The sequence below is a fragment of the Phyllobates terribilis genome, unplaced genomic scaffold, assembly GCF_046119375.1.
Source record: "Phyllobates terribilis strain yellow unplaced genomic scaffold, ASM4611937v1 Scaffold_2__4_contigs__length_985480577, whole genome shotgun sequence".
In the NCBI taxonomy this organism is placed as follows: Eukaryota; Metazoa; Chordata; class Amphibia; order Anura; family Dendrobatidae; genus Phyllobates; species Phyllobates terribilis.
The window spans coordinates 243,505,221-243,523,918 of record NW_027362762.1 but is presented as its reverse complement, the minus strand read 5'-3'; the positions used below and the strand labels follow the sequence as shown (position 1 = coordinate 243,523,918).

At 44.0% G+C, this 18,698-nt stretch overlaps 1 long non-coding RNA gene across 1 annotated transcript in view; it reads right to left on the bottom strand.

Annotated features, from left to right (window-relative positions):
* Nucleotides 1-3,227: 3,227 nt before the first annotated feature.
* LOC141251438 (uncharacterized) overlaps nt 3,228-18,698 on the bottom strand; it is a 38,262-nt gene continuing 22,791 nt past the window's right edge. Inside the window, exons 2-3 of the long non-coding RNA XR_012313183.1 lie at nt 7,688-7,746; nt 3,228-4,996 (exon numbers count right to left, since the gene is read on the bottom strand). This is a non-coding gene — a long non-coding RNA (uncharacterized lncRNA). The remainder of the gene's footprint in view (nt 4,997-7,687; nt 7,747-18,698) is intronic.

Below are 18,698 nucleotides of genomic sequence, written 5' to 3'. Positions count from 1 at the left end.
TCATCATCTCCTGCCTCAATTATTGCAGCCCCCTACTCCGTGGCTTCCACTTCTAACACTCTCGCACCCCTCCAATCTATCCTAAACTCTGCTTCCCGACTAATCCACCTGTCCCACCACTATTTCCCAGCCTCTCCTCTCTGCCAATCCCTTCACTTGGTCCCCATTGCCCAGAGACTTCAGTTCAAAACACTAACCATGACATACGCACCTTTCTTCAACCCATCTCCTTCCCACTTCTCCTTGTATTTATCAGCACGTAAACTCTGATCCTCACAAGATCTACTAATCTCCTCTTCCCACAATTGCATACAAGATTTCTCCCATGCATCTCCCCTACTCGGGAACTCTTTACCCCAACAAATCAGACTCTTGTCTACGATGGAAATCTTCAAAATGAACCTAAAGACTAGGGATAAGCTAACGTCCTCGGTGATATTTGGATATCACTCAATTATCTGGGTGTTTGGATGTGATCATTACTTGGTGAGCATTGGGTTGTGCTTGATTTCAAATTCGAATCCCCAACCTGCATGTTTGGCGCCTGTTACACAGCCAATAAACATGTGACGATTGCCTGTGAGTCACTGTAATGCTGTAGCCATCTTGGTAGTGGCATTACTGTGATTGGCTGGTTGTCTGACATCATCAGGGATTATAAAAGAACAGGCGCCGCCCGGTTCAGCACTCTGATACCATTGCACAGTTCTGTGACAGTTTGCATTGGAGAGAAACCGTGTTTGTCCAGGCGTGTGTGTGTGTGTGCACAGTATAACGAATCAGAGTCCTGTAATGTTGATACTAGTGCTGAAGCAGAACCATCATACTAAGAGCCCTTGTCAGGGCTAATCCTTTGCTTTGTTGTTTGTATCACATACAGTACATTGTGAAAGTATTTGGACCCCTTGAACTGTTCTACCTTTTGCCACATTTCTGGCTTCAAACATAAAGATATAAAATTCGAATTTTTGGGGGGAAAAATCAACAACAAGTGGGACCCAATCGTGAAGTGGAACGAAATTTATTGCATATTTTAAACTTTTTTAACAAATTACAAACTGAAAAGTGGGGTGTGCAATATTATTCGGCCCCCTTGAGTTAATAATTTGTAGTGCCACCTTTTGCTGCGATTACAGCTGCAAGTCGCTTGAGGTATGTCTCTATCAGTTTTGCACATCGAGAGGCTGAAATTCTTGCCCATTCTTCCTTGCAAAACAGCTCGAGCTCATTGAGGCTGGATGGAGGGCATTTGTGAACAGCAGTTTTCAGCTCTTTCCACAGATTCTCAATTGGATTCAGGTCTGGACTTTGACTTGGCCATTCTAACACCTGGATACGTTTATTTTTTAACCATTCCATTGTAGATTTTGCTTTATGTTTGGGATCATTGTCTTGTTGGAAGATAAATCTCCGTCCCAGTCTCAGGTCTTTTGCAGACTCCAACAGATTTTCTTCCAGAATGGTCCTGTATTTGCCTCCGTCAATCTTCCAATCAATTTTAACCATCTTCCCTGTCCCTGCTGAAGAAAAGCAGGCCCAAATCATGATGCTGCCACCACCATGTTTGACAGTGGGGATGGTGTTTTGAGGGTGATGAGCTTTGTGGCTTTTACGCCACACACATCGTTTTGCATTGTGGCCAAAAAGTTCGATTTTGGTTTCATCTGACCAGAGCACCTTATTCCACATGTTTGGTGCGTCTCCCAGGTGGCTATTGGCAAACTTCAAACAAGACTTTTTATGGACATCTTTGAGAAATGGCTTTCTTCTTGCCACTCTTCCATAAAGGCCAGATTTGTGCAGTGTACGACTGATTGTTGTCCTATGGACAGACTCTCCCACCTCAGCTGTTGATCTCTGCAGTTCATCTAGAGTGATTATGGGCCTTTTGACTGCATATCTTATCAGTCTTCTCCTTGTTGAAGATGAAAGTTTAGAGGGACTGCCGGGTCTTGGTAGATTTTCAGTGGTCTGATACTCCTTCCATTTCAATATGATCGCTTGCACAGTGCTCCTTTAGATGTTTAAAACTTGGGAAATCTTTTTGTATCAAAATCCAGCTTTAAACTTCGCCACAACAGTATCTCTGACCTGCCTGGTGTGTTCCTTGGTCTTCATGATGCTCTCTGCACTTGAAATAGAACCCTGAGACTATCACAGAGCAGGTGCATTTATACGGAGACTTGATTACACACAGGTGGATTCTATTTATCATTACCAGTCATTTAGGACAACATTGGATTATTCAGAGATCCTCACAGAACTTCTGGAAGGAGTTTGCTGCACTAAAAGTTCAGTGGCTGAATAAAATTGCACTCCCCACTTTTCAGTTTTTAATTTGTTAAAATTTTAAAATATCCAATAAATTTTGTTCCACTTCACGATTGTGTCTCAGGGAGAGCAGGGAGAGTGACAGAATACAATCTGTAGACAGGAATTAGGGCTGTTCAGTCTGTTGGCAAATTAATCCCTATAGCTCTTTTTATATCTATATAACACTCCAAAAAATCATTGTGAAAAAATTTCCTTGGTTAAATTTCTTACCCATACACTAGTGTGTGTTTTGGGGTACATTTTTTTTATATATAACACTCCAAAAAGCATGTAAAACTTTGGCAGGGTTAAATTTCTCACCCGTACACTATTCTGTGGTGTGGGGTACATTTTGTGATCTATAAAACTGAAAAAGCCTTAAAAAGTTTTTCAGGGTTAAATTTCTCAGCCATATAGTATTCCGTGGTCTGGTGAACATTTCTGTGATATCTAACACTCCTCAAAAGCATTAAAAAAATTGACTGGATTGCATTTCTCACCCATACACTATTCCATAGTCTGGGGTACATTTCTGTTATATCTAACACTCCAAGAAAGCATTTAAAAATTTGCTGGATCACATTTCTCAACCATACGCTATTCCATGGTGTGGGGTACATTTCTGTGATCTATAAAAGTAAAAAAAAACATAAAAACTTTTTGCAAGGTTAAATTTCTCAGCCATACAGCATTACGTGGTCTGGGGTAAATGTCTGTGATCTATAAAATTGATAAAGCATTAACTCTAGCATGCGTGACGTTTATTTCAAAATTGCAAAATAAGATATGAATAATGCACAACATTTTAATTATAATTTTTTGCAGAAAATACAAAAAACATTTTTTTTTGCCAAATTTCAAACAAAGATATGAAAAACACACAAAGGTATATAAATCTAGAGTAAACTAGCTGCAGCTACATTTCTTTTCTAACTTTTTCTTTTCAATTCTATTGGTCTTCCAAACAATTTTCACATGTTATCTTTTCTGAAGAATGTTCTTTACAGACATTTTTCCCACAAGTGGTACAATATCGCTCAGTTTTCCTCTCTAAGTTTCTTGGACAAATGAAACAACGCTTTCATTTTCTTTCTCCTGGCCCTGGAATATCCTGAAACTTTACGCCACACCGTTAAATTGCTTCTTTAGTTTGCTTTGGCAAGCATTTCATGTTGCTTCAGGCATTACAAGTTCATGGCAAAGGTCCTTCAAGAATAGGCGTCTCCTGTCCTTCCTCCTTGCATGGAATTCTGAATGAGTTTCTGTATAAATAATGAATGAATTCAGGGCTGCTACATCAAGCATAGTTGAAAAAATTACTACAGACCAACGTCTTGTTTGCCTCTTGCATGAATATTCTCCCACCATTTCATCCATTTTGTCTATACCTCCTTTAGTTTTATTGTAATACAGGATGATTTCTGGTTTCAATTTCCTGTCATTGCTGTCAATACTACAATCATAATGCATGGTACTGAGTAATATAACGGATTTCTCCTTCTTCGCTTTGTAAGATACCAGTGTCACTTTGATAGGGGCTAATTTGTCTGTTTGGAACCTTGCTGCTCGAGTTCGCTTATCAAATCGAATGTTTCTTCTAATTTCCTCATATCTGTCCACTGCCATTGTCGCTTTATAGTGTGGATCAGAAAGTGGGTCCAGAAATAATTCTCTGATTGGAAGATCATACGATTTTTGACTCCCTGCCATCAGTAAAAGTCCAACATATGCATAAAGTTGCTCTTTTGTGATATTTTTCCAGACATATTTTTTGCAGAAGCGATTCTTCTTCCTTCTAGGCCTTATCACTCCCTCCAAAAAACACATGACATCCTCACATGGCATAATCCACCCCCTTGCCCCTCCAGCAGCAACCCTGACTACAAATAAAGTAACTTGAGACACAAATACTTCTGAGTACATGATAAAAATACCAGGGGCCTAAAAGGCCCCCGTTTCGTACAGATGTGGTTTTCCCCAAAAAAGCATTGTTACACCAAAATGCCTATCAAAAAAATTATATGAACAACTGGATATTACCAACAACAACATACTTGAGGAATACCTAGAGTTTCAAAATTCTAACTAAAGTAATTTTGCAGATAATAGCAAAAAAGTAAGCACCGGGCTCCGATACGCATTGTAGAGTTTTTCAGGGTTAAATTTCTCATCAATATAGTATTCTGTGGTCTAGGGTATATTTTTGTGATATACAACACTCCAAAAAGTGTACATTTTTTTTACTGTATTCAGTTAGTCATCCATACAGTGTAACGTCCTTTGCTGGCAACAAGATGTCAGAACCATGCGAGACTCCTGAGGGAGTGACTAGAGGAATATTTGAGCCAGAGGAAACTGGCACAACAGCAGATGTTGCAGGAGCCTGTGATCCAGATCTGGCTGATTCCCTAATGAAAGGACCTTTGAGAGGCTCCTTGAGGTGGCTCAAGACAGGCTACTACCACCCCGAGAGTTTGTACTGTCCTTGGGATTCCCCTGCTCCTATGTGGGAGCAGGCGATGGTACAGGTGAGACGGATGGCTGCTGCCTATTCTTCTATGTTGGTGCCTCCGGCACAACAGGAAGCCAGGTCACTTATTGCCCAGGAAACTGGGAATCTGGATCTAGAAGGCATGTGGAGGAAATCCCCCCAGCATCACAAATAAGGAGAAGAAATGGACCCCTGAAGAGGATTAATGTATTATTATTATTATTACTATTATTATTATTATAGCGCCATTTATTCCATGGTGCTTTACATGTGAAAAGGGGTATACATAATAAAACAAGTATAATAATCTTAGACAATAGAAGTCACTCACTGGTACAGGAGAAGAGAGGACCCTGTACGCGAGGGCTTACAATGTACAAGCGATGAGTGAGGAAATACAGTAGGTGAGGTCAGTGGTGGTCATGCAGCGGTATGGTGAAGCGGTGTTTACTGTATGTTGTAAGTTTGTTGGAACAGGTAGGTCATCAGGTTCCTCTTGAAGGGGAGAGTCTTATATGTTGAGTGTTCCAGAGTAGGAGAGATGCACGGGAGAAATCTTGTATGTGATTGTGTGAAGAGGAGATAAGAGGGAAGTAGAGAAGGTGAACTTGTAAGGACCGGAGGTTGCATGCAGGTAAGCAGCGAGAGACTAGGTCACAGATGTATGGAGGAGACAAGTTGTGGATGGCTTTGTATGCCATGGTTATTGAGTATTGGGTATTGAGGAGTCAGTGAATGGATTGACAGAGGGGAGAGGCCAGGGAATAGTGAGGGGGAAGAGGATTAGTGGGGCAGCAGTTGGGCAGCAACGTCTGGGATAGATTGGAGGGATGCGAGAGTGTTAGAAGGGAGGCCACAGAGCAGGAGGTTGCAGTAGTCAAGGTGGGAGATTATGAAGGCATGGACTAAGATTTTTTTCAGATTCTTGAATAAGGAATGTACGGATCAGGGATATATTTTTGAGTTGGAGTTGGCAGGAAGTGGAAAGGACTTGGATATGTGGTTTGAATGAGAGGTCAGAATCCAGGGTTACCCAGAAGCAGCGAGCTTGCGGGACTGGGGAGAATGAGCAGCCATTTACTTTAATTGATAAGTTTGTTGGAGGGGTTGAGTGAGATGAGGGAAAGATGATGATTTCTGCTTTGTTCATGTTAAGTTGTAGAAATCTAGCAGAGAGGAAGGATGAAATAGTCGACAGACATTGTGGGATAGAAGGGAGGAGATATCAGGTCCAGCGAGGTGGATCTGTGTGTCATCAGCATAGAAGTAAAATTGGAAGCCGTGGGACTCTATGTGCTGTCCCAGGCTGAAGGTGTAAATGGAAAAAAGCATGGGCCCTAGGACTGAACCTTGGGGGCAATGACAGTTAGGGGACAAGGTGAGGAAGTGGTGTGTGAGTAAGAGACGCTGAAAGTTCGGTCTGTTAGTTATGACAACATCCAAGATAGGGCCAAGTCTGTGATGCCAGGAGATGAGAGATGAGAGAATCTGTAGTAGTAGGGAATGGTCCACTGTGTCCACTGTGTCAAAAGCAAAGGACACGTCCAGGAGGAGGAGGACAGAGTAGTGTTGGTTGGATTTGGCAGTTATTATGTCATTGCTGACTTTAATCAGGGCAGTTTCAGTGGAGTGGTGCAGTCAGAAACCAGATTGCAAGCAGTTGAAGAGGGAGCAGGAGGAGAGATGGGAGGACAGTTCAAGATGGATGTGTTGTTCCACTAATTTTGAAGCATATGGGGAGAAGTGATATGCTGCAATAGCTAGACACAGAAGATGGGTCAAGAAAGGGCTTTTTGAGTATGGGTGTGATTGAGACATGTTTGAAGCATGAGGGGAAGACAACCGTTGTTAGAGATAGGTTGAAGAGTTGGGTTAGGTTTGGTGTAAAGGCTGTGGTGAAGTTTGGGTTGAAGTGGGATGGGATCGGGTTGAGTGCACAGGTGGTGGAGATGTGATCTTGAGAGTAGAGCAGAAGTTGATCTTCCGTAATGGTGGAGAAGCTGGTTTTGGAGGAGGAGGGCTGAGTAGTTGTGAGGCGGGGCTGTGGGAGTTGTAGGCCAAAGTTTGCTCAGATATTATCAATCTTCTGCTGGAAGAATGAGGCAAAGTCTTCAGAGTAGAGAAGGAGGAGGAGCTGGGGGATGGAGGAGAGAATTGAAAGTGTTGAATAGCTGTTTAGGTTTATGAGTCAGGAAGGAAATGAGAGATGAGAAGTATGATTGTTTTGCTTCAGTGTGTGTGGACTGTAAAGTAGTGAGGGACAGTTTGAATGCAATGAAGTGCTCGTTGGAGTGGGATATTTCCATCTCTGCTCAGCAACTCTGGAAGCCCGCCTCAGCTCTTTAGTCAGGCTAGTGTGCCAGAGTTGATTGTTGATTGAGTGAGCTTTGGTATGTGTGAGAGAGGCAACAGATTCAAGAGCTGCAGCTATTGTGGTGTTATATAAAGTGGCAGCAGCATCTGCGTCGTGCAAGGAACTTATGTCTGTAAGAGGGAGAAGGGATTCACATTGTGAGTGTAGATCAAGGTGTCTAAGATTTCTGCGAGGGTGTGCAGGTTTGTGGAGTGGGGGTTGTGGACCTGGAGAAGAGAGAGAGGAGAATGAAAGTAGATTGTGGTCAGAAAGAGGGAAAGTTGTGTTGGAGAGGCATTTCTCACATGTATTAAAGCTGTCTAACAGTCGCAAATCATGCACACGGAGAGACTTAAACATAACATTCGAGCACGCCGAAGATGCTCGGAAAACACCCGAGCATGCTCGTAAATCTCAAGTACAGAGCATGCTCGCTCATCACTAATCAGGATGGAAAGTTGGGTAACATACAATGTGTATGTAGCAGCAGAGATAGGGAGAAATCATGATTTGAAAGTTGCGTCACTTACCATGTGCATGTAGAAGCAGAGGTAGGGAAAAATCAGGGTGGGAAAGTTGGGTCACATACCTGTAGGCAGAATAGATGAATAGACATGCTGATTAGAGTGTGATGGTGGCAGATGACAAGGTACAGTGTGTATACATCATATTAACATCTGGTTTAATTCATATTTGTACACTTAAGCGATGAGACACTTAAGACGATGGACGCAGACTGTATTACCCTCCTTAGAATTTTTTACTGGCTTTGTACTTTGTGAAAAGCTTTCATGAGTGTAGGAGTAAAGCAACTACACTTTAAAATTTTTGAATGAGGCCTACCAGTTGTTGCACTTCTGGAGTCTATGGATGACCCTCCTTATATTTTTTCCCGGCTTTGCACTTTCTGCAAAGCCTTTATGAGTGTAGAAGTACATACACTACACATTCAAAATATTTACATTCATAATTTTTTTCTCGATTCAATTAGTCATCCATACAGTTTAACATGGTTATTGGCACATTACAGTAGTGTGTAAAACTAAAAAAAAAAGCATTCTCATATGAAAATTAGGAAGATCACTTTTTTCCAGACATTAGGGGTCATATTCTGGCGTAAATGTGTGCCTGTAATCTAGAAATATGTGAATATACGATAAGAGTTAGGAAACAATCCTTATAATAGCAACAGTGGAAACAGGCAATCTCAGGACCCCAAAGCATAAGTTTCAAATGAAAAATAGAGTAAAGGGGAACGAAAGAAGGGATGAATTGATGAGAACAAAAGATACCAAAATCTGCCAAGTAAGTAATAAGAGGGAGAAAAAGAGGGGAAAAAAGAAAGGAAGAAAAAAAAAACTACTAGTTGATAAGTAATACAGTGGTGGCCAAAAGTATTGGCACCCCTGCAATTCTGTCAGATAATACTCAGTTTCTTCCTGAAAATGATTGCAATCACAGATTCTTTGGTATTATTATCTTCATTTAATTTGCTTACAAGGAAAAAACACAAAAGAGAATGAAGCAAAAATCAAATGATTGATCATTTCACACAAAACTCCAAAAATGGGCCAGACAAAAGTATTGGCACCCTCAGCCTAATACTTGGTTGCACAACCTTTAGCCAAAATAACTGCGAACAACCGCTTCCGTTAACCATCAATGAGTTTCTTACAATGCTCTGCTGGAATTGTAGACCATTCTTCTTTGCCAAACTGCTCCAGGTCCCTGATAATTGAAGGGTGCCTTCGCCAAACTGCCATTTTGAGATCTCTCCACAGGTGTTCTATGGGATTCAGGTCTGGACTCATTGCTGGCCACCTTAGAAGTCTCCAGTGCTTTCTCTCAAACCATTTTATAGTGCTTTTGGAAGTGTGTTTTGGGTCATTGTCCTGCTGGAAGACCCATGACCTCTGAGGGAGACCCAGCTTTTTCACACTGGGCCCTACATTATGCTGCAAAATTTGTTGGTAGTCTTCAGACTTCATAATGCCATGCACACGGTCAAGAAGTCCAGTGCCAGAGGCAGCAAAGCAACCCCAAAACATCAGGGAACCACCGCCATGTTTGACTGTAGGGACCATCTTCTTTTCTTTGAATGCCTCTTTTTTTTCCTGTAAACTCTATGTTGATGCTTTTTCCCAAAAAGCTCTACTTTTGTCTCATCTGACCAGAGAACATTCTTCCAAAATGTTTTAGGCTTTCTCAGGTAAGTTTTGGCAAACTCTAGCCTGGTTTTTTTATGTCTCGGGGTAAGAAGTGGGGTCTTCCTGGGTATCCTACCATACAGTCCCTTTTCATTCAGACGCCAACGGATAGTACGGGTTGACACTGTTGTACCCTCAGACTGCAGGGCAGCTTGAACTTGTTTGGATGTTAGTCGAGGTTCTTTATCCACCATCCGCACAATCTTGCGTTGAAATCTCTTGTCAATTTTTCTTTTCCGTCCACATCTAGGGAGGTTAGCCACAGTGCCATGGGCTTTAAACTTCTTGATGACAATGCGCACGGAAGACACAGGGACATTCAGGTCTTTGGAGATGGACTTGTAGCCTTGAGATTGCTCATGCTTCCTCACAATTTGGTTTCTCAAGTCCTCAGACAGTTCTTTGGTCTTCTTTCTTTTCTCCATGCTCAATGTGGTACACACAAGGACACAGGACAGAGGTTGAGTAAACTTTAATCCATGTTAACTGTCTGCAAGTGTGATATAATTATTGCCAACACCTGTTAGGTGCCACAGGTAAGTTACAGGTGCTGTTAATTACACAAATTAGAGAAGCATCACATGATTTTTCAAACAGTGCCAATACTTTTGTCCACCGCCTTTTTTAGGTTTGGTGTGGAATTATATCCAATTTGTCTTTAGGACAATTCTTTTTGTGTTTTTTCATTGAAGACAAATTAAATTAAGATAATAATACCAAAGAATTTGTGATTGCAATCATTTTCAGGAAGAAACTGAGTATTATCTGACAAAATTGCAGGGGTGCCGATACTTTTGGCCACCATTGTAAGTAAGAATCATAGAAATGCTCAATAAAGGTTTTAGGACCAGGAATTTCAGAAGGGTGCATCTATGTGATACCGCCACGTGGATGTACGCAGTGTGTCCGTGTGTGGGACTTGTGCCCCATTATATATGGGTCAGGAGGTGTGAGGAACAAGCTACAGGTGGTGGAAGTGTAAGAGGAGATCCTAATTGAGGATAGCACACTACCATAGCCCAGGATTGAGGCTTGGTCTGCGTTTCATTGCCGACCGGAAATTACGTCACCGCCATTTATCGGAATCGATGCATCGGGACTTGCTGGAAGCGAGGGGTGAATTGCGTTCCACCATGCATCTGCGCAGTGCAAGGAAAACTGTAGCTGAAAGCAAAGGGGCATTCGAGAGTGAATAGAGACACCGTGGATGTAGTTGAGGGAGAAATAAGAGAGAGAAGGAAAGAGAAAAAAGGGAAAAATTAGGAAAATGAATCTATATGGGAAAAAAGAAAAGAAAAAGAAGGATATGTAAAAATAAATAGAAGGAAGGAAAAGGAGAAAAAAGTTCTATGGAGCCTGTGAACTTAACAGTAAAGAGTTACATTAGTAGACTATAGTTCCTGTGGTATGTAGGTATACAAGGCAATCTTAATGACAATGGACATAATCAGAAATCTTAATATTGTACCTCATATTCCCTGTTCAGCCCGTTTGGTTCCAAAGTGTTCAGTTTGAAAATCCAAAAGGATTCTCTTTTTTTAAATTTTAGAATTTGCCTCCATGTAGTGGTATTGGGACATTTTCCAACACTTGGAAACGAAGCTGGGAGACATTATGTCCAGGCATGATAAAATGAGCACAGATTGCCAATTACGTCTTTTTGCATCTTATGGTAGATTTATGTTGTTAAATGCAGTCTCAGATATGCTAGGTTGTCTCCCCAACATATCCGAGACAACACAGACGCTTGATTAAGTAAATAACAAATGAAGAATCACATGTATAAAGGGCGTTGATCCGAAAATTCCTTCCAGATCTGGGATGTGTGAAGAACTCTCCATTGGTGACATTAGAGCATTGAAGACAGTGAAGGCAAGGAAATGTGCCGTCTTAGGGGTTGCTAGAAACGTTTGAGGATTCACCCTAATGCGAGAACCAATATCAGCTCTAACAACCAGTTACGTAAATTCATACATCTTTTATGACACGAGTGGAGATGTGGAGAATTCCCTAACTTCCAGATAGGATTGGTGCAATAAAGGCCAATGTTTTTTAATGGTCTGATGAACCAAGTTCATCAGTGGGTGATGGGCGTTGGCGAAAGAGATCCTAGGTGTTTTTCTGAGAACTAATTGGAATAGAGGGTCTAGGGTATTGGAGAAGGTGCTGGGGGTAACCCCTGTTTCTGAATTTAGTTCTCATTTCTTCCAGTCTAATTTTATGAAAGGCCCTATCACTCAAAATCCACCCAATATGACAAAGTTGGGAATAGGGCCATGTGACGTGCAGGGGAGGGGGGATATGATAATTAAGCAGAGAGGTGGGGATTTAGGGGAATAGTAAGCAGATAGGAGGGGTTTGCCTGGACACCAAGCCTGTGGAAAAAAGAATTGATTAAAGTGCTTTTATCTGCAATGAGATTTCTGCTATGGGCCATATAGGTATGTATAGATTTACTTTTCTATAACCTGTATGCCCATAGTAGGGGTCTGATATCGCCAAAGGGGGTGACAGCTACCCTTTAAGAAAAGACGGTATGCTTTGTATCAAGGGGGTTAGAATCTTTTCTGAAGCAATTGCTAATGGAGAAAGTAATGACTTTGTTGAGGCCACAATGGGTCGACCTAGGGGGTTGTGGAGATTTTTGTGAATTTTGGGTAGGGTGTTGAAAACTGGTGTAATGGGATGTACATTCACCAGAAATTCACTCAATTTATTATCAATAAATCCCCGATCTCTGAACTGTTTAATTAGATTCTGAATTTCTCTGGATATTTCCCATGTGCGATCATGGGGTAAAGGTAAATAGACATCATTGTTAGATAACTGGGAGTGTATCGCAGCTAAATATTTAGATTTGTCCATAATCTATAATATAACCGGGGATGCGTGTCTCTGTCTGAAGCCTCTACAGACATGCAGACAGATGTGCGGCGCGCAGTCTGGCTGCAGACAGAAGCACGCATGGAGCTTTTACAGGTAAGAGGAGTGTATATGGCGCCAGAGATCGTGGTATGCGTAGGCACTGAACGCTTACCGCGATCTCCAGCGCCATACTTACATACTTACCAGACTGGGAGGAGCGTTGCCATGGCGCCTCTCTTCTCGCCGGAGACCGGGGGTGGAGTGAAGGCGTCGGAATCGGCGCATGCGCATAGCGCTATCCGGCACAATTTTACTGAAGACACATTTGCAGTATGGGCACGCGCGTACTCCGGCGTCACACTCCTCCCCCGGCCTCTCACAGAACAGGACACCGCAGCACTGGAGCACAGGGAAGAAAGGTGAGTATAAGTGTTTATTTTTTTTTCGTATGTGTTCAGCGTGAAAGGAATGGGGGGTACCATGAATACCAGGTTTGGGGGATGAGGGGGCCACACATACCAGGATTAGGGGATGAGGGGGCCACACATACCAGGATTGGGGGATGAGGGGGCCACACCTACCAGGATTGGGGAAAAGGGGGCTACACAAACCAGAATTGGGGGATGAGAGGGCCACACATACCAGGATTGAGGGATGAGGGGGCCACAAAATCCAGGATTGGGGATGAGGGGGCCACACATACCCGGATTGGGGGATGAGGGGGCCACACATACCAGGATTGGGGGATGTGGGAGCCACACATTCCAGGATTGGGGGATGAGGGGGCCACGCATACCAGGATTGGGGGGTTGAGGGGTACCATGCAACCAGGATTGGTGAATGATGAGAACATGCATACCAGGATTGGGGGATGAGAGGACCATACATACCAGGATTAGGGGATGAGGGGTACCATACATACCAGGATTGGGGAATGAGGAGGCCACGCATACGAGGATTGGGGGATGAGGGGGCCACACATACCAGGATTGGGGGATGAGGGGACCGCACATAACAGGATTGGGGAATGAGGGGTCCACATATACCAAGATTGGGGTATAAGGGTACCATGCATACCAGGATAGGGAACTGGGGGAGGCATGCATACCAGGATTCAGATAAAGGGCCATGCATACCAGGATAGGGATGAGGGGTACCATGTATATAAGGATGAGGGATGGGGTGCCATGCATACAAGGATAGGGATGAGGGGCACCATACATTCCAGGATAGGGATGAGGGATGGGGTACCATGCATGCCAGGATTGGGATGAGGGGTGCCATGCATGCCAGGATTGGGGGTGAGGGGAGCCATGCATATCAGGATTGGGGTGAGGGATGCAATGCATACCAGGAGAGGGATGAGGCATGCCATGCATACCAGGATTGGGTATGAGGGAGCCATGCGTACCAGGATGAGGGGCACCATGCATGCCAGGATTGGGATGAGGGGTGCCATGCATGCTAGGATTGGGAATGAGGGGTGCCATGCATACCAGGATTAGGGGGTGAGGGGTACCATGCATACCAGGATTGGGGGATGATAAGACCATGCATACCAGGATTGGGGGATGATGAGACCATGCATACCAGGATTGGGGGATGAGGGGATCATACATACCAGGATTGGGGGATGAGGGGGCCACATATACCAGGATTGGGGAATGAGGGGTATCATCCATTTCAGGAAAGTGATCTGGGGGAGGCGTGCATACCAGGTTTTGGATAAGAGGCCTTGCATACCAGGATAGGGATGAGGGGTACCATCTATATCAGGATGGGGATGAGGGGTACCATGCATACCAGGATGAGGGATGGGGTGCCATGCATACCAGGATAAGGATGAGGGTTACCATACATTCCAGCATAGGGATGAGGGATGGCGTACCATGCATTTCAGGATTGGGAATGAGGGAGCCATGCATACCAGGATGAGGGGTGCCATGCATGCCAGGGTTGGGATGAGGGGTGCAATGCATGCCAGGATTGGGGGTGAGGGGTGCTATGCATACCAGGATTGGGGATGAGGGGTGCCATGCATATCAGGATTGGGGGTGAGGGATGCAATGCATACCAGGATAGGGATGAGGCGTGCCATGCATGCCAGGATAGGGATGAGGGGTGCCATGAATACTAGGATAGGGATGAGGGGTACCAGGCAAACCAGGATAGGGATCTGGGGGGCCATGCATACCAGGATTCAGATGAGGAGCCATGCATACCAAGATAGGGATGAGGGGTACCATGTATACAAGAATAGGGATGAGGGGTACCATGCATACTAGGATGAGGGGTACCATACACTTCAGGATAGGGATGAGGGGTGCCATGCATACCAGGATAGGGATGAGGGGTACCATGTATACCAAGATAGGGATGAGGGAGCCATGCATACCAGGATAAGGGGCGCCATACATGGTAGGATTGGGATGAAGGGCGCCATGCATGCCAGGATTGGGGGTGAGGGATGCCATGCATACCAGAATTGGAGGTGAGGGGTGCCATGCATACCAGGATAAGGATGAGGGGTGCCATGCATACCAGGATTAGTGGTGAGAGGTGCCATGCATACCAGGATTGGGGATGATGGGTGCCATGCATACCAGGATTGGGGGTGAGGGGTTCCATGCATACCAGAATAGGGATGAGGGCAGCACATAACAGGATAGGGGAACAGGATGAGGACAGCACAAATACAAGAATGGGGGCAGCATAAATACCAAGATCGGGGCAGCACAAATACCAGGATGGGGGCAGCACAAATACCAGCATGGGAGACCATATACCAATAAAAATGCTCGCCACCCGGGTGTAGAAAGGGATAAATAGCTAGTAACAATTGAACCCCCTTTATCACCTGGTTTTATGACAATATTCTTATTATTTTTCAACTCAAAGATCATTCCTCCAGTTGTGTACAGTTTTTTGGATTTGAATAGTTCCTTTTCTGATATTTCCTAGAATTGTGTCTACTTCCTTACGTACCAAAGCAGTATATGTCTCCACTGGATGGTATATTCATGGAGGTTGCAATGAGCTAGGTATCGATAAATAAATTCAATTGTTTCAAAGAAAACAGGGTCATAGATGGTAAGATTTCTGAACTCCCCGGGGGATCACTCCCCCTCTGCTGTGATTCCAGGAGGGAAAAGTGTGCCTTTAATCTCAATGTTCTAGAAAAACGGTGTAATTCCCGATTCGGAGTGAAGTCATCAAATCGTGGTGTTGGGCAAAAGGTGAGACCCTTTTGTACTATTGAAGATTCCACAGGGGATAGGCTGGTTGAGGAAATATTGTACACAATAGGTTCTATAGTACCTGAGATCTCGTTTGCATGCAGGATGTGGTGATGCTTTCGTCCACCCCTCCTTGTTGCTGACGATAAAATCTACGGTCCTGAAAAAAATTGGGATCCTGCTGTTATGTTCTGCTACCAGAGCTAAGGAAAGAGAGGAGATCTGTCCCTACGATAGAACTCAGCTTAATCCCTACGATGTAACAGGGAACCTGATCCTGCGATCAGACCTGCTAAAGTCCTAAGCTAGTCTGTACGGAGACCTATAGATGTGAGGAAGGAATCCCTACAAGTACTAAGGACTGGGAGGAATATGGGACACCTCCTAACGGAAATAGTAGCAGACAGACGAACAAACATAATATATAGAACATAGAGGTCAGAAGACCAAGCAAACTAACAGAGCAAGACACAGAGCACAGGCTAGCTAGAAAGTAGATATACAATGAAGTCCAGCAAAGCCAGAAGGGCGGAGCAGGATTAAATAGGCCAACAAGGTCATGTGACCAGCAAAGGAAAAAAAACTAAGAGCAAGGTTCTAACAGTACCCCCCCTTCTAAGAGGATCCTCCGGATCCCCTAGGACCAGGCTTATCAGGAAATCTCCTGTGAAACGCTCTGATAAGTCTGGACGCGGAAACATCATCCGACCTCACCCAAGAGTTATCCTCGGGACCGATACCTTTCCAGGCCACAAGATACTGCAAACTACCTCTATACCGTCTAGAGTTAAGGATGCGAGAAATTTCATATTCCCCGTCCTCCACCACCGGAGGAACAGAGGCAGAGGCGTCACAATCCAATACAACAGCTTTTTTCAACAGAGAGATATGAAATACCGGATTAATTCTCCAGGAGGTAGGAACCTCCAACCTAACAGCAGATTGGTTGACAACCTGAAGCACCTTAAAGGGCCCTACAAACTTGGGACCCAATTTCTTTGAAGGAATCCTCAACCGCAGATTCCTAGAGGACAACCAAACCATGTCAACAACAGCGAACAAAACCTCCTGTCGTTTCCTATCAAAGTAGTCTTTAGATTTTCTGTTGGCCTCCTGAAGATTACCACGCACATCCGTCCAAACTCTCTCCAAATCACCGGAAAAATTCTCCTCCTCAGGCACGGCAGATCCCAACTTGGAGAACGACCCAAACGACGGATGTCTCCCAGAACAACAAAAAAAAGGCGAACAACCAGCAGAAGAAGATGTATGATTGTTCAGAGCAAATTCAGCAAGTGGCAGAAACTCAGACCACCCCTCTTGATTGTCTGCCACAAAACAACGCAAGAACTGCTCAACATCCTGGTTTTTCCTTTCTGTCTGGCCATTAGATTCAGGATGATATCCGGACGAGAACGACAAATGAACTCCCAACCTATCACAAAAGGCACGCCAAAAACGAGCCACGAACTGAGGACCCCTATCAGAAACAATGTCAGTAGGAACGCCATGAAGTCTGACAATTTCCTTGACAAAGGCCTTAGCGAGAGTTTTAGCGCAGGGCAGTTTGACGAAAGGAACCAAGTGACACATCTTGCTAAAACGGTCCACGACCACCCAGATGACAGTAAAACCCTCAGAGGGGGGAAGGTCAGTTATAAAGTCCATAGCCAAATGTGTCCAAGGAGCACTGGGAACCTCCAAAGGACAAAGCAACCCGCAGCAGGAGTATGTGAGGACTTAGATCTAGCACATATAGTACATTGACGCACCCACTTAATGACTTCCTTCAGCCATCCAGGCCACCAAATACTGCGACCCACCAGTCTCTTGGTCTCAGAGATTCCGGGATGACCCGCCAACCGAGATTCGTGACACTCAACAAACAAATCTCTCCTAAAGGTCCCAGGCACAAACAACCTCCCATGAGGAGTGTTAGAAGGGGCATTCTCCTGTGCTTTAAGAATCTCATTTTCCAAAACGGAGTCCAAAGCAGCTATCACAACACCTTCTTGTAAAATGTTCTCCTCTTTCTCAGCACCGACTATGGGAGAAAAACTGCGAGACAAGGCATCCGCCTTAACATTCTTAGTACCAGGGATGTAAGTAACGGAGAAATTAAACCGCGAGAAAAACAGTGCCCACCTAGCCTGACGGGCATTCAGGCGCTTGGCAGCATCAAGATATATCAGATTTTTATGATCCGTAAGAACCTGAACGGGAAATTCCGCACCTTCCAAGAAGTGGCGCCAGTGTTCAAATGTGAGTTTAATAGCCAATAATTCCCGATTACCAATATCGTAATTCAGTTCAGTCTCCGAAAATTTTTTTGAAAAAAAGGCACAGGGATGTAATCCATCCCCGTTATCCTGAGACAATACTGCGCCAACCCCCACAGAGGAAGCATCAACCTCAACCAAAAACGGCCTAGTAACATCAGGCTGCATAAGGATGGGAGCAGAGGTGAACCACTCCTTGAGATACACAAAAGCTTCAATGGCCTCAGAAGACCACTGAACCGCATCAGCACCTTTCCTGGTGAGATCAGTCAGAGGTTTGACAATACTAGAAATTTTTTTTATGAATTTTCTATAGTAATTGGCGAAACCCAAAAACCTCTGTATCGATTTCAAACCAATAGGCCTAGGCCATTCCTGCACAGCCTGAACCTTAACCGGATCCATCTCAAAACCTTTGCTGGAGATAATGTAGCCCAAAAAACTAATTCTCTGTACAGCGAACTCACATTTCTCCAGTTTAGCAAAAAGCGAATTGTCCATTAATAACTGTAATACCTCACGCACGCTCCGCCAATGAGACTCCAGATCCGGCGAATAAATCAAAATGTCATCCAAATACACAACCACATTTTTACCGATCAAAGGTCTAAGGATGTCATTAATCAGATTCTGAAAAAATGCAGGAGCATTAGTAAGACCAAAAGGCATAACCAGATTCTCAAAATGACCCACAGGAGTGTTAAAAGCAGTCTTCCATTCGTCACCCTCCTTCATGCGCAACAGATTGTATGCCCCCTTAAGGTCAATTTTAGAGAACCACTTGGCCCCCATTAACTGGTTAAACAGATCAGGAATCAATGGCAGTGGGTAAGGATTGCGTACAGTAATTTTGTTAATCTCACGAAAATCCAGACAAGGACGTAAACCGCCGTCCTTTTTTTTTACAAAAAAAAATCCAACCGCCACAGGAGACTTAGAGGGCCTAATGTGACC